At 36.8% G+C, this 16450-nt stretch overlaps 1 protein-coding gene across 2 annotated transcripts in view; it reads left to right on the top strand.

Moving 5' to 3' along the window:
* Positions 1–16450, top strand: part of LOC140573640 (ras-related protein Rab-26) — an 86136-nt gene that overhangs the window by 61836 nt on the left and 7850 nt on the right. The gene's annotated exons all lie outside the window — the stretch shown is intronic.

The following is a 16450-nucleotide window of genomic DNA, read 5'->3' as shown; positions in this document are numbered from 1 at the left end:
ATCAGAACTATTTAAACATTATCTGGAAGGTTATTCCAGAGTTGGGGGCTTTATAAGAAAAGGCTGTTCCCCCTGCTGAGGAACTACTAGGAAGTCAGCACCCTGAGATCTAAGTAATCTTGATGGTAATATCCCACAGGTACTCAGGAGCAAGGCCATGTAGGGCTTTAATAGAAGAATTTCTGTTCTGTTAATAGAAGAATTTTGTATTTAATACGGAATTTAACTGGGAGCCAATGAAGTGCTGATAGAACTGGACTGATGTTCTGATGTCAAATGTTCTAGTATTAGTAAGGACCCTGGCTGCAGCATTTTGCACCAGCTGAAGTTTATTGAGGTTCCTGCTGGAACAACCTAACAAAAGTGCATTACAGTAATCTAGCCTTGAAAATTGCAGAAAACAGGATGCAATACAGTCAGTCAGTGCATTCCTATATGACTGGCAATGCAAATCAGCCTTTCCAGCTTCTGGGATTGTAGCACTTTTTGGCATTTCGCATTGGCCCCCATATGTGACATTACAAAGTAGCCAATAAGTTTGTTGGTGTTGAGTGTTTGTCACTCTGTTCAATAAAGAACTGAACTGAGTTTGAACAATGCTGTCCTCAGGCACTATATAACCATTTCTTCCTAAATGAGGTAGGCAAGTGAGTTATTTTTCAGTGTCAGAATGAAAGGCAGCATCAAAAAGATGTAGGAGAATGGATGTGAAAGACGTGCTCACATCAAGGAAACATCACTGAAATATTTCTTTTAGTTTCTGTGAGTCAGGCGATTACACATCTTTCTGGAAGACAAGGTTAAAATGTTACTACAGCAAAGAAATGTGGAGGAGGTGTTTGTTCCATTATGCCACATAATTTGTTTACTGATTTATTAGGATTAGTCATTGGAATAATAATATCTTGTACTTTATGATGTTGTTCAACGCATTAAATAGTTTCAAGGTGATGATTCAAGTATTTTATTTAACTGTGAATAATTCAGGTAAAATTATGCTTAAAAACTGAGCTTAACTGGAAATTGAGATGTCATGTAAATCTATTTGCAAATTTGAAACAATATGCAATGTTTAATATGAAAATTTTTAAGCATAACATAAACATAACAAGTTCAAATAAAATGTCAGCAGCTTCACAGTCGGCCATGTTGGCAGTTGTATTAAATGTTCCCCACTACCAAATTATTTTGCGGACAGTGGAATTCCAATTTTCAAACAAGTTTTCTCAGGCACCTAATACACATGTGCAAATGCCATTGTATATACATTCAAAATACAATATACTTTTTTTTAATAACTGACATTTCACATTTTTTTGAAATAGTAAGAAAAGGACAACTTTATAATATATATATTTAAAACTGTGATGTAGTGATGTTCATAATTGCCCTTGTTTTGTCACCCCCTCTTCAACACAGTTATCAAATCAAATGTCATAGTTATCAAATCATTTAATTTAAAGCATCAGTCAAATATCAATCTGTCTAACAATGACAAAGTATTATGTAATATTTGAAGACATTTGAAGCTTGTAAACACATTGCATACATTTTGTTTGAAGTTTGCACCAGACAACTACAGATATTATACCTTGTATGTGGCAGTTTAACTGGACCTCTCTCCCTAAACTGCGCTGACACTGAGAGACAGAGAGACTTTCATTCTTAGCAGCAGAACCAGTCTCCATTTTGGGTTTTTCACTTTTCAGTGAAACAGTGAAACAACAGTGAGTTCTGATTCTCCAAAGAAGGTGTCTTGTATTTACTGTGATGTACAAACTAACTACAAACTAACCTCTGCAATGTCAAATGACTTTGCCACCTCTGCTGTATATAATGACCATGTACAGGGTCACCTGTTAATTGTAGTTCTTGCAAGATGAAGGATTAAACATTTTAATGAAATGTTAAAGCATTTAACAATTTTCTAATTTAAGTTCAGGGACCTAGAAACAAATGTTATTTCACAACAAAATTTGCCTCTACTTTGTCTCACATTGGAAAAGCTGGAAAGCTTTAACACAGCAGATGTAAATATATGAGTTGATGAGTATATATGTACAGGTTTATATGACTGCAGCTGTTGTTAAGGGAAATCCTTCAATAACAAAAGTAGTGAAGAGAATTCATGCAAAACTGGCTGCCACATCTGAAGTTCAGCCGCAGTGCCATTAAATGTATGATCCATGTTCTTTCTACAGAGTCCTCTTTCATATATATCTACATCTAGTGTGGTTGGTGTGGTGCAACACATAACACCACCACCTGCCATTGCGTTACAACAACACCATGTGGGAGACCAGGGTTTGATTCCCGGTCTGGGTGACTATGCTGCGCTACACCAATAAGAGTTCTTGGGCAAGACTCCTAACACTACATTGGCCTACCTCTGTAATACGAGTAACCTTGTAAGTCGCTCTGGATAAGAGCGTCTGCTAAATGCCGTAAATGTAAATGTAAATGTAGTGTGCCACGTAGATGTGGAAATTATGTGTTTGAGCTTGTCCAGTACATTTGTGTTTAACAAACATGCTTTTTTGAACAGCATGTGTCGTATTTGCACACGAAACCAGGCATGAAAAGTTTGGTACATCCGTCTGAAAGTCTGTGAAGAGATTTGAGCTTAAAATACTTTTGTATGCCTTGGTGCATTAATTATGCAATAATGTGTTTAACACCAGACCTGGTAAGTATGCCTCTTTAATGTCTTAGCATCTGCAGAGTTTCCGAATGAACATCTTTTTACTATTTTGGAGGCCTCTGTCTCCTCTACAATTAAGAAAATACATTTTCTTACCTCCATTTAATGCTGAGCTTCGAGCTACTGTAGGAAGATGCCATTCTGAACTAAGTCATAATGAATATTTAGGAGTGTACTCCACTTTCTTTTTTTCTCTGCTATTGAATATAAATTATTCTCCACTTCCAGAGACATTATGAACAAGGCACAGTCATTTGTAAGTCAACGCTGTAGGCATTTAGGCACAATACAGAGAAAGTGAGATGACTGTCTAACTATATGACTCTATGTCCAACTCCAGACTATGCTGCTATTGTCACAGTTGCCTGCTTGTGTCCATTTTATTCAGCCGAACCACATACAAAAGGTGCAGATTACTACATTTTGTTTTTTGTCTTTTTCTTCTCAACTTTACATTTCAGAAGGCTGACTCTTGCTAGAAGCTCATAGTACAGGGTGTTTAAGAAGAGGCTCTACAGTTCAAAATGTTATTAGGAAGTGGCAGTTCAGGAAAACTATGAAGGTCTAGATGAAAGATGGAATATGATCTAAAAGAACTGCATTTCATGAAAAGAGCACCTTGCCAAAAAAGTCCACTTCACACCAGAAGTGACGGGAAGGGAAATTTTTTTCAGGTGTTTATCGGCTTAGATATTACATTTAGCAAGACTACTGTATATGTATTGCAAATACTGAATTTTGTGCTGTTCTTTTAAACCGCTACAATGCCATGTGTGGCACATGCCAAAAATAGAACCAAAGAGTATTTTTGCACTTGATGTGAGAGTCCAGTGTGAAAAGCTTTTTTGACTAATATAGGAGTGTTTTGTTATATACAATAATATATTGTGTATTGTTGTCTGTGGCATATTTTCCTATATCACCCAATGCTAGACCAGGCCATTTGTACAGACACACACAAACAGTTACATTGACATTGATCTAAGCATATGTATTTAGATAGTGGAGTAAAATATGAACATAATAGTGTCATGCTGGGCTAGGTAGATAGAGAAGGTGTCTACAAATATCACCGTTGTTATGATGTTCATGGTAACAAATGTTTTACTGCTTTTGTAAAAACAGTTGCAAAGTAAGGCAAAGGAGCCCTGAACATTGTTTTAAATATGTGTTTAATTTGGGCAATTTCTTCCACTAAAAAGTAGTGTAACTTAAGTAACTTAAATTTAGCTGGTGGCGTGAAATGTATGGTAAAAACTGTTCTGTTTATAGATGTAACAACACAGTTCTTTTCATTCAGATTGTTTTTTATGAGATTTTTACAATCAGACAGTAACCGCCTCAAGCTGGCAACCCAGACATCTTCCTTTGAGATGCCCCGCCAAGTCTTAACAGCAGTCGTTTTCGGCTGTTGCTTGTTTAGATTTAATTTTTACTTTAACAAGTCGAATCCATGCTAAATTGGATTTAAATGAGGAGACTGACTTCGTCAGTTAAAAACTTTCTGCTTTTTCTTTCTGAAAAATTTCTTGGGGAAAAGGATGATTTTTATCTAGTTGTGTTAATGAGCTGGAGTTGTTTTAGGGCATCAGAAAACACGCTTCTGTAATCTTCAGTGGGCCAGTTTTAAAGGCAGCCATGTATCCTAAAGTCAATAATTTTAGCTTTGCATTGCCAAATTTCAGCCTTGGCAAACAAGTGTAAGCAACCTACATTTTTCATTTAAAGAATGAATATTTAACTGTGTAACTGTTTCCAGTCTAATATTAATTAATTAATATTAATTTATTATTGCATTGTGAAATATGAAGAAAACACTGAGACAACAATAGATTGTTTATTCATATTGAGTCCAGACTAAGATTTAAGCAAGCTAATTGCTTTCTGAAAGTAGCTATGATTGAGAAATAAGGGGTTGACTTTTATTTTTGTACCTAGACCTGCTATTACATAATCTAGCTTGTGTTGTGTGCAAAGTATACACATTTCATAAAATAATAACACAATTCATGGTGTAGTGATTTGATGTGGCTGTCTATGCTTTTGAGTTTGGAATGCAACTGCTCTGCAAAAGAGCTTTCTTTCTGATCACAGTCTGCTAAGTAGTTTTCATATTAATGTATACATTTCTTCAAACCAAAGGTAAACTATGCTAGGCTACAACTGCTCCTACACATTTTCAGCTGTTTTATGCCTGCATGACTAAGAGAACATGTACCACTCAAGGAGATACAATCTATTTTGTCCATCCTTGCATTCATTTCATTTATTCTTCTGTTCGCTCCCTGTCTCTGAGAACAAAAGACTCCTCTGTTGATATGTCTCTTGCCCATGGAGGACTGCTGATTCGTTTCTGTGTTTGCTTTTTGCATGGATTGACACGTCTTAAGATTTCGCAAAGTATGAACTAGCGTGTTTAAATATAGATATACAAGACTCATCTTGTCAGATTTAACAGGCTTCCTAAAGGCGTATGTGGTTAAATTGTAAAAAAAAAAAAAAAAAGGTTCTCTGGCAGCTTCTTCTTCATCAGTCAGCATTCACTGATACTGTATCTGCTCAATGTTAGCTCTTCTGTGTTCACCATTGCTACCTCTCTCTGGAGAGCAGGCCTTCATTTTGTTTAATTTCACTGCACACTGAACAGAAAAGTACTGTCTGTGGATTCCAATACATAGCTGGTATTACGAATGGATGCCTTGATTAAAGCCAGGGTTTCTGCCAAACAAGTCACATAGTTGCTATGTTTACATGCATACCAAATGATTCAGTATTGTCCAAGTATGACTGCTACTAGCTAAAAAAAGAGGATGTATCTACATGAAACTATGAGTTAATCTGACTTTTACAGTGTGTTAAATGTATTTCATCAATAACAGAAGCAGTTTGAATGGTATTACTGTTATGACTGAAAAAAAACATGTTGAATCTGATTTGTTAGTTTAACAAGCAAATATAAATGATTATAGTCTGCTAAATGTTTTGAACAGCATACTTCATCATAATTATGTTTATGTATAACTGTTTTAGTAGCTTATTTAAAATAGAAGCCAAAGCTGCTGAAAACATGATGAGAACTAAAAAAATCGAGTCAAGTCAAATTTATTTGTATAGCGCTTTTTACAGCTGTTGTCGTCACAAAGCAGCTTTACATATTTAGTAATTAGTAAAAACAGAGACAAAAAAGAAAAACGTAAGAAGACAAGGGAAACATTAATTACCAATAGCTAAACTAAACAGTTGAGTTTTCAGATTAGATTTAAAGATTGAGACTGTGTCTGAGTCCCGAACATTATCTGGAAGGTTATTCCAGAGTTGGGGGGCTTTATAAGAAAAGGCTCTTCCACCTGCTGAGGTTTTCTGAATTTTGGGAACTACTAAGAAGCCAGCACCCTGAGATCTAAGTAATCTTGATGGTTCATAATAGGTAATAAGATCCTGCAGGTACTCAGGAGCGAGGCTATATTGTGCTTTATATGTTAATAGAAGAATTTTGTAATTAATACGGAATTTAACTGGGAGCCAATGAAGTGCTGATAGAACTGGACTGATATAGTCAAATTTTCTAGTTTTAGTAAGGACCCTGACTGCAGCATTTTGAACCAGCTGAAGTTTATTGAGGTTCCTGCTGGAACAACCTGACAAAAGTGCATTACAGTAATCTAGCCTTGAGGTAATAAAAGCGTGTACTAGCTTTTCTGCATCCTGTAGAGATAAGGAGTTTCTTAGTTTGGAAATGTTCCTAAGCTGCATAAAGGCTGTCCTACTAATATTGGCTATATGTTGCTCAAATGATAAATCTGAATTGAATATGACGGCAAGAGTTTTAGCTGCTAGACCAGGAATAATGGATGCATCAGCCAAGTCTAACATTAAGTCTGATATTTCTAGTGTCTTTTGGACCTAAAAGGAGAACCTCGGTTTTGTCACGGTTAAGAAGAAGGAGGTTATGTGACATCCAGAGTTTTATATCCTTTACACAGTCCTCCATTTTCTTTAATCTATATTTATTGCCAGGTTTGACTGATATATAGAGCTGCATGTCATCTGCATAACAATGGAAATTAACACCATGTCTGCTTATAACTGAGCCCAGTGGTAACATGTATAATATATATAATAGCGGTCCTAAAATTAAGCCTTGCGGAACTCCATATCTTACTTTTGGGTAATTTGAAGATAAATCTTTTATCTTTACAAACTGATAGCATTCAGTTAGATGTGATTTGAACCATGATAGGGCTGTTCCTGTGATTCCAACCATTTTCTCTAATCTACTAGTAATATAGTATGATCTGTTGTATCAAGGCTGCACTGAGGTCTAGTAGGGATTCAAAGTTCAAGAAAATTCAAAGTCTATTTATTTAGGCTTACTTATTTGCTTAATATTATGTTGTATAATATCATTAAACAATGCTGGATTTTGTTTAAACTGTGCTGTACCCTGCTACTTTTCATTGTGGCACAGCTAAACAAAGAAATGTAAATATGGGTCTTTGACCCAAGTGTGAAAAATTAAGGTCAGCTTTTCTGCAAATTTAAGCAGTCACTCACTGTAGACTTATAAAGAAAATTATAGACAGCCCTTCACAAAGTGCCTGGTGTGTTTTGTGACACCTTAATATCTTCCATGGGTGTCTGAGCAGCAGAGTACTTGGGCAAAGAGTATTATCGTCTCCATATTGACTTGACTCCATATTGACTTCACTCCATATTGTTTAGTACTATCTAAGCTTTAAGTTATTTTTGAATTCTAGTCTATTCAAACTAGCTAAGGGTATTCTTGAGTGAACAGTGAAGCACTTCGAAATCACTCTGGATAAGAGCCTCTGCTAAATGCCGTAAATGTAAATGTCCATGCACCATTTAAATGTCCTGAAAAGCATTCAAATTTTATGATTTTTTCATCGAGATTTTAAGTCAAGATGCTCTCATTTTTGTCATATGCAGGCTCAATTTGGCTCAAATTCAAATTGGTTAATATCAGATGGTCTGGTAGGTTTTTGATAGCAGGGATCTGCCTCAGCTTCTTTTTGTCTGTTGGGTGGAGGATTGGTGCCAGTGCCCCAAAAATAGCCTGGACTCCCACCCACTTACCAGCTTGCAGTGTCAGATTCCTGAACTCTGCCTGCCTGTTCTTTCAGTTCTTTCACAGAGATCAAACAGAAATGCGGCAAAGTTATGTCCTCAAGAACAAATTGAGCTTTAATCTGCTCTGAACCACATGTGTGTAAAATACTACTTTCCTGACATTTAATACTACTTGCCTGTAATGTTACAACGGGTTATCAGACTACTCAGAAAGGCTACATTCTGTGACTGGAGTTGCTCATAAATAGAAAACATGTTCCAATCAACTTTGCCATTGCATAGGACTTTGCTGACTGAATGTCTGTAAGTTGGGTAATAGTTTGATATTTTCACCGCATGTCCATTTCATTGGAGGTAGATCTTCTAGTCCTTAAAAGTAAGTAATATCTAATATATTGATATTTTAGGCAGGATTACATTGGCCCATGTTCCCATGTAAAACATATCCAATGCAAATAGGACGTATTTTAGTACTTAGTCCTTGAAAATTTAAAGAACTATGCTTCAATCCAGCTCACAGGTAACCAAACCAACCTGCCTACTCAGTATGAGCCAGGAATGACTATAACTCATTCACACTCTCAGTTCTACCACAGACATTGCTCCATGAGGAACTGGAGTCGACATTGGTGCACTGAAGGATGGCATTGGGTATGAACTTTGGCAGAGAGCTTGTGACAGATGGTGTTTATGGAATTTGACCTTTTATACCGGAGTTCTACTGGTTTTACTGTTTTAGTAGTGTAACATGGTTGTTTTAAGTCAAATGTTGAAACATTATTTGACAATGTTAGAAACGCAGAGTCTCTACGAATGGTGTCCAAAGGCTTACTTATTGCTTTCCTTCTTCTGATTCTGGGATTGGGTTTTCACAGATAATGCAGCCACGCAATTTAGATCTGATATGCTACTGTACTAATTAGTTCTACAGTAAAATCACAATTTGTTTGTTTATTGATTTTGTGCATAATAATATAGATTCATTATTTACTCATATAAAATAACATTTGTATTGTGTTTAATATTGATTATGGTCCACTTTTGCTTTCTGATGATTTGACTTCCAGTTCCTTCGAAGAACCACATTTTTGCTACATGTTTGTTGGGGACTATTCATGCTTGTTTTATGAATATGCTTTAAATTTGTATTTCTGTAATAGTAACAGTTTAGCATAAGTGTAGCATGCTCATATTTTAAATGCTCATTTTTTTACCAGCAACAGTAAATCGAACCTCAGGTGGCCCACATTTCTGACTGTATACGTTTGCGGTACAAGCTGGAAACTGGACTGGGCTTAACATAGCTGATGTCTTATTTAGTATATCTTGATTAGATTGGGACATTCTAAATGTTGACAGTTGACAGTTTTGTTAGAAAATTCTATTACTGATTTGTTAAAATCCCTTCCTCGCTCCCAATGATTCCGGATAGGCTCCGACCCACGCCAAATCTCCCCAAGAAGAATGAATGAATGAATGGTTTGTTTTACAGTTTTACGTTATTACTATGTTCAGTGTAAGCTTGTGTCTATGTGCATCTTTTAAGGTGTGAGACCTCTTGAAACCACTGTCATGTCAGCGCAAAATCGGCTTAACACATCCAAACTCTTCACATGCACCTTTGAAGAGTTGAAGCATGAGTACAGATTCAGAACAGTATCCGGATAATAAGTTTCCTTCCATTTCATCATCCAAAGGATTACAAAGTCCCCTAACACTTGAGGTGTTTGTCTATTAATGCTCAAGGTAAGGAGATCAGGTTCTCCATTCAAAGCTATCAGCAGAGAACACGACTCTTCAAATACACACCAGGTGACATGCTATTGCACATAAAGGAAGTGTGAAGACTGTCTTGAAAAATGGATTGAGGATTGATGTTATGTAAAAGACGGATGGAAGGAGTTGGTGTCACTTGTCTACAACGAAATAATGGTGTAACAACACTCTGTCACTTGTTCAGGTCCTGCTCCTTGGGTCTCTTGTGAGTAAGGTAAATTTCACCCTTGGCCTCTTAATCTGTGCATAATGCACGACCATTACCATGCGATGTAGAAAACCTACTGTAGCTCTTGTCTCTGTCTGTGGTGTCCAATGAGCAGAGTGTTTAAAACGTGCTTTGAGGGTTAGATGCTGTGCACACATTGGAATGTTAATGCACAATGGTGTATGTGTATGTGAGAGACAGAGATAGACAGAGAGAAAGAGAAATGCCTCTGATTTCTCAGGTGTTTTGTTTATTACTGCAAGGCCACGGGAACTTGATAAATTGTCCCAGAAATAATTGTGATATAAAATGAACTGGGTTTGAAACCAAACCTGAGCAATCAGTTATCACTGAAACATATTTAATTGACTCCAGGAAGCAGAGTTAGTATCACTTGACAGCTTGAATGAAAGTGATACTCTAGGGTTAATCTGTAATCTTTGTAGGACACAATATCATCATGCCAAAATGAAAAGAAATCAGTCTGGACCTCAGGCAGAAGATAGTGGACCTTCATTTTCAGGGTTTCAGGATATACTATTTCCAAGTGTTTCATACCATTTCCAAGCGTTTCATGGTTTCTAGAACAGCTGTTCATTGCATCATTGCAAAACACAAAGAAACAAAGTCTGTTAAAAATAAACCTGGCCGTGGTCAAAAACTCAAGATTTCCAAAACTTTGCAGTGAAAAATAATCAGAGATGTCAACAAGAATCCCTGGACCTCTGCAAAGATGATGAACTGAACTGGCTTCTTCTGGACTTCATGTTTCACACAAGACTGTTATGAGGGCTCTTCATCATGGTGGACTTTGTGGTCATCGTCCAAGAAAAACCTGGTTGCTCTCACATCAAAGCCCGACTGAACTTTGCCAGAGACAATCTGAAACAAGGGTGAGTTTTGGAAGTCTATGGTCTTATGAAACCAAACTTGAGCTGCTTGGGCATATGGATGCTGCTTTTGTTTAGAGTAGGAAGGGCAAGGCCCTAAAAATACTGTCCCCACAAGCATGCTTGTGGAGGCATAATGCTGTGGGGCTGTTTTGCTGCTTTAGGGACAGGACACCTTGTTTGAGTGCATGAGGCAATGAAAAATGCAAACCACTAAAAATGTTAATTTGACCTTATGTAGATGATGTCTTTGTTTTTGTGTACACACACAAACTATAAAGACTTAAGGTTATGGCCCATGTAATTAGAAGAATAGAAGAATTTTGACTGTGTATACATATACATATACAACCTTGCTTGTTGTTTATAACAGACACAACAAATGTGTTGCAAGGCTCAAGTGGTTTCAGTTTGCCTTGTGTTGGAATACAATCTACAAATGTTTGTGTATGGCTTGAATACACAATGTGAAACATTACACCAGTAGTAAAACAGTTTTTTTCATTATTTTTGTTAACCTTTGGTGGTAAATCCAAATGTTATCCACAATCCACAATGTGGATGGGTGTGGTGGGTGTGGGGCGATACAAAACACCACTACCTGTAGCAGTCCACCCAGTGTGTTTGGAGGTGCCATTATTGTTGTATTGGTCACTGCATGCTCTGCATTGTTTTTCTACATTGTAGATGTTGCAGTGTGCTTCTAGACTTACCTGTATTTTTGTTTTATCTAGCCTATTGGCATCTGTATTTCTAGCTTATCAGCATCTGTATCCGTATATAAAAATTTGAAATTGGCATCAACCTACACCAAATCAGTGCATGTTTTATTGGTATCACTTTACATAGATGGTCCATTTTAGACATTGTTTCTTGGAATTACATCAAGGTTCCTTTTTGGTATGTTTCTCCCTTTATATAGATTTGATATTCTGCATTTTTTGACTAAGCAAAAATTATTGTATGACGTACAGAAAAAAGGTTCTTTGACATGTAGCAGTACAGCCCCTTTCCGGCACGTTGTAGAACCATATACAAAATATTTTATGGCAGTGTGAGGAACATTTTAACTAACCAAAGAAACATTTAAAAACACTTGGAAGGGATATGGGGATATGATTCTTCTTGTTTAACTGCGAACATTAGATGCTGACGATGTCTACCACTTTTTTTCGTTCTCCTATACAAAAAACACACCAACTTTGATATCATTTGTTTCTTTCTGTAATAGTATCTCTGGGGACAATTTTAGAGTTTAACTTTCCTTTGTTACTGTCACTCTTACCTCTCCGATTCTGGCTTATTAAGAGACTGCATAACCCCTTCCATTGTGAAAGCCAGGGTTGATATCCCCTGACCCTTATTAGCCCCTTAGCAAAGGAACAGCATATCAGAGTCCATATTTACAAAGTGTCTTGGAACAGAAGCACTATTTTGGGATTTCTTTTCATCTCTTACTTTGAATCAGCAGTTTGATCCTGGGTCACGAGGGAATGGCACATGCCTTACATCGCACTGTAACGCGTTGTGGTTCTGAACAGAAAATAGCTCTGCAAATGGCTTCACAGAAACTCATTTAGAACTGAAAAATCCAACACAAATGCCAATTTTCATGCCATATGAGACTAATCGCTTTAAATAGGCATTAATAAACAGACAATTATGGGCATGTAGCGCCTCATATGAGCACAAAAACCTGAAACCTAAAGTATAGCACTGTCGTCACTGGCCTACTTTAATGAAGCCCAGCTGCACTGGCGGCTGTAATTGTCTTAATAGTGGCAGCAATGCACCACATAGGAAAAGGCACTATAATGTTATCTGCTGCAAAGGCCTTTACTGTGCCAATCACAGCACAATGAGATGGAAGTGCAGGAGAGGCGGGCCTGTTTTACCCAGAGATAGTGGGCGAGGTGGTGAACATGCGAGAAACGCCCCGTGTTGCACAAAAAAACAGCTACCTCTTTAGAAATGTATTCTGTTGTTTCCTCATTGACACTGGTCTAATGAGCAATACATACCCTGTAAGTAAAAATAAATTAGTGATCACCTTGAGCAATGGGCAAATTTATTCTCGGAACAAGCTCCTAGTAAAAATGAAATGATAAGGAAATCATGAGAAAGTTTTTTTTTTTTTTAGAAATTCAGGGAAGAAAAGAGAAATGGAATGTCAGCTTTTATGTAGTCCTAAGATGGTTTGACAGAGTTTAAAAAGGATGCCTAACTTGCAGGCTCAGGATGTAGATTGGTCATAAATTATTCCTTATGCATTGGATTTTGTGTGAGCTTCAGAAAGGATCACAGAATAACCATTCTTTTATCCATTTTCCTTACTTAAGCAGTTTGTTTCATGTCATGCAGTATCAGGTGGTGTACAGAGAAAGTGGAAGGATAATGCTATGTCGGTACCAACTTCTCCTGTATGCATCGGTAGAGGAAAAGAGTGTAGTTTTATAGTTGGTTCATGTCTCTTTTTGATTTGTTGTGTCAGTAGCCTGGTCACTAGCATATAGGCAGTCTAAGAAGAAGATGATATATCTGGTGATATGAAGGCTCCATATCTCCTTGTTGGCCTTGAACTGCTCTGTTCAGTTGTTAATGCCTATTGATTTGAGATGCATCTGAGGGACTCTATATAGCAAGTCACATGTCATTGTCTGGTCAAATAGAACCTATGCATGCTTAAAGTCAACCTGAAATCATAACACATTTTCCTTGCATACAATGATTTAGGAAAATCATCAGATGTCAGATGTTTTTATCAGATGTTTGCCTTTTGCCTTTTAAATGACGTGATATTATGACCAATTTAGCATTTTGCATGTTTAAAACATCACTTTAAACCATAATAAGTTAGATGTGACAAATGGTTTCTGAAACTGTATGACATAGTTATCTTTATTATTATTTTTTGACATGCTGTGAGCTTTAAAAATTGACAAGTGCAGACATAATTCACACTTTAAGATGGCGGTTATGTTAGTCTATGCTTGATTATTTAACAGATTTTGTTCATTTATCAGAATAGTAAGCGCCTGAACTTCTAAGTTTACTCATAGCAACATTTTGTAGCATTTTTACCTAATAATTAAAAATCATTGGGATGTTCCATCACTTGTAATAGGGAAAAGAGCCTTTCTGTCAATATGTAAGTGAAACGAGCAAGAGAAAGCTTGCGAGACATTTGTAATGTTATGCAAACCACATTCTGTAATGTTACTCTACCACCTCAGTCCACATGCTTCCTTCACTTCCAGTCATAGTTTTTGTATTTCTCAGCCTGTCCAGAAATCCATGTGTAAAACTTCAGTCCTTCAGTGGTGGCTCAAAGCACAAATTACACTCCCCGCTGTAGGTAGAGCCCATGAGCAAGAAAAACCAATTATCGCATAATGCTGCTTACCTGATTATAGCTTTAGACATACAGTCTACAGGATGCTGAACTAGTAGTAATGAGCATGCATTGTTAGCTACATTAGCCTACTAGCTCCTTTGTAGACTACAGATGCCAAAGTTTTAATTTAAATAGACTCTCAAAATAGTTATCCTGTGCCACAGATATGTCACTAGTGGGGCAAACATTATCAGCTTCCTATGCTATAGTGTAATGGGACACAGCTCTGCTCAAATAGGTTTTAAAATCTAGTAGTGAACCTTGTCCTTGTGTTAAGTATGCTTTCAGATACTCTGTAAGGGCCAACAGTGTCTACCTTAAATCCACATAGTCAGTTGTGGACAAAGTATGTGTACTTTCCTGTACTTGAATGAAAGTAAAGATAAGCTTGGTAAAATATTATTAGAGTAAAAGCTGATGTTTTCCTTTTGTATTTCTCTTTAAAGAAAACGAAGTACAAAGGTTTTTGCACTTAACTCTAGTTTTTCTCTTTGTTGCAATCATGCAGTGTCTCATATTACAAGCATATTTAGTACAGACATGTACCAAAATATTGAAATTAAAAGAACTGTGAGTAACAGGGTTATACAAAATAAAAGAAACATTGCACAATGTACTCCTTATTATTGGACACTTTATAGCCCATCTCTCACTGCATGTCAGATGTGGTGCAACCAATTACCTACCAGGTTCATCAGTAAGGTATGTGTGTCTAATAAGGTGACAAATAGATGTACCCAATGTGTACCCAAAAATATGAGCAAAAATGAGTTTTTATTAGCACTGCATAAAGTGTACACAACCCAGAAGTATCTGATTAGTTGTAGACCTATAGTATTCTTTTTCTATGTATGGACAGATAATAATAGGGACTGATAAATTGTGCAGCTACAGTGTAGGCTGGATGTACTTAAAAAATGCTCAGTGAGTATTTCATGGTGTGTTTTCATTTCTTTATTATAACTACTAAAATTATATAAATAATTATATTATAATTATAATTATATAAATATTAGTTATATTATGCATGCAATATAGGAATTCTGGGTGGATGTTGAAATCTAGTATGTCTCAATTGGTGCCTGTGCTGATATTGATACAATGTAGATGACTATTTAAATAGCTAAACACAACTAATATAACAAGTAGTTTTAGGTGGCACATTAAGGACTTCAATGGTTGCATCAGATGTGCTTGAGATAAAACACAAGTACCTGGGCTGGCTAGGGGCTTGTTGACTTTGGACAATTGGATATTAGAAATATAGTTAAATTAATAGAGTTGTCCAAAAACGTTTACAGAAAAGATCACAACCTTGAACAAATGAGGAATAGGATACAAAAAGAGAGCATAACACTCAATATTTTAAGAGATGCAGTTGGAACTATAGTTTGCATGTTCAGAAGTAACTTGCACTGGCTACACTACCTGGATGTGGCTGACAAAGAATGTTATTAGAATGTTAAGAATGCTGCACCCAGATTTCTGAGGAGGTAGACAAAAACTCTTGAGGGACTGCAAAAGACTAGCAGCAAGATTTGGCTAAGGCTGAGACTGAGGCTTCAGTTTGCACAGTAATGGGCATACTAAGCGCTGAGGGTCTCCATGCCCATACACCTCTACTGACCCAGAAGAAAATTCGTCTCCAGTCTCAAACCCACATAAATAAGCCCCAGAAGTTTAGGATTTTGTTCTGTGGAGTGAAGAAGCAAAACTTTTGGTCTATGGACCAGCGGTATGTCAGAAGGAGGAAAAATGAAGCATATGCTGAAAAAAAAACACCCTGCCCACAGTGAAGCTTGGTGGTGGCTGATTTGCTTCCTCTGGCACTGGAAACACAGGAAAGCTAAAGCTTGGGCATCATTGGACCTTCCAACAGGACAGTGATCCCAAGCATACCATCGAGTCCACCTTGGAAGGTTCTAGATTGGTTGTCACAATTGACAAAATTTGGTTCCAGATTTCTCAACCAAACGTTGCATGGATTTGTTAAATGCCTTCAGCAGTTTACTCAGTGACTAGCCAAATCAGATGTTAGATGCTAACTACAAATATTGCTGTCCATTAGAAGAGGTTTAAAAATGTTTTGATTACCACAGAGACATACATAAAATTGCTCCTTGTTGTAGTAATGCAAATGTTTCCTAATATTAGTGTTTATTCTAAAAAAAATTACTTACTGCCCATTTTTTTTTTATTCTAAGGCTATTCTAAGGTTTTTGGTTAACATGAGTCTCACAGCCAGTGTGAAGTATGCAGCAGCATTCAAGTTTAAGCAGTCTAAGTAAAGCTCTTAAGTTTATAAAGTTATATGTTGGTCAGGAAGCCAGCATTGAGTAATTTTCTGCATCTGTTTTTGCGCCGTGCGTCTATGGGCTTGTCATTTAAAA

The sequence above is a fragment of the Salminus brasiliensis genome, chromosome 12 (assembly GCF_030463535.1).
Source record: "Salminus brasiliensis chromosome 12, fSalBra1.hap2, whole genome shotgun sequence".
NCBI lineage: Eukaryota > Metazoa > Chordata > Actinopteri > Characiformes > Bryconidae > Salminus > Salminus brasiliensis.
Note: the sequence above shows the minus strand (reverse complement) of the source record. Positions and strands in the feature narration are given on the sequence as shown.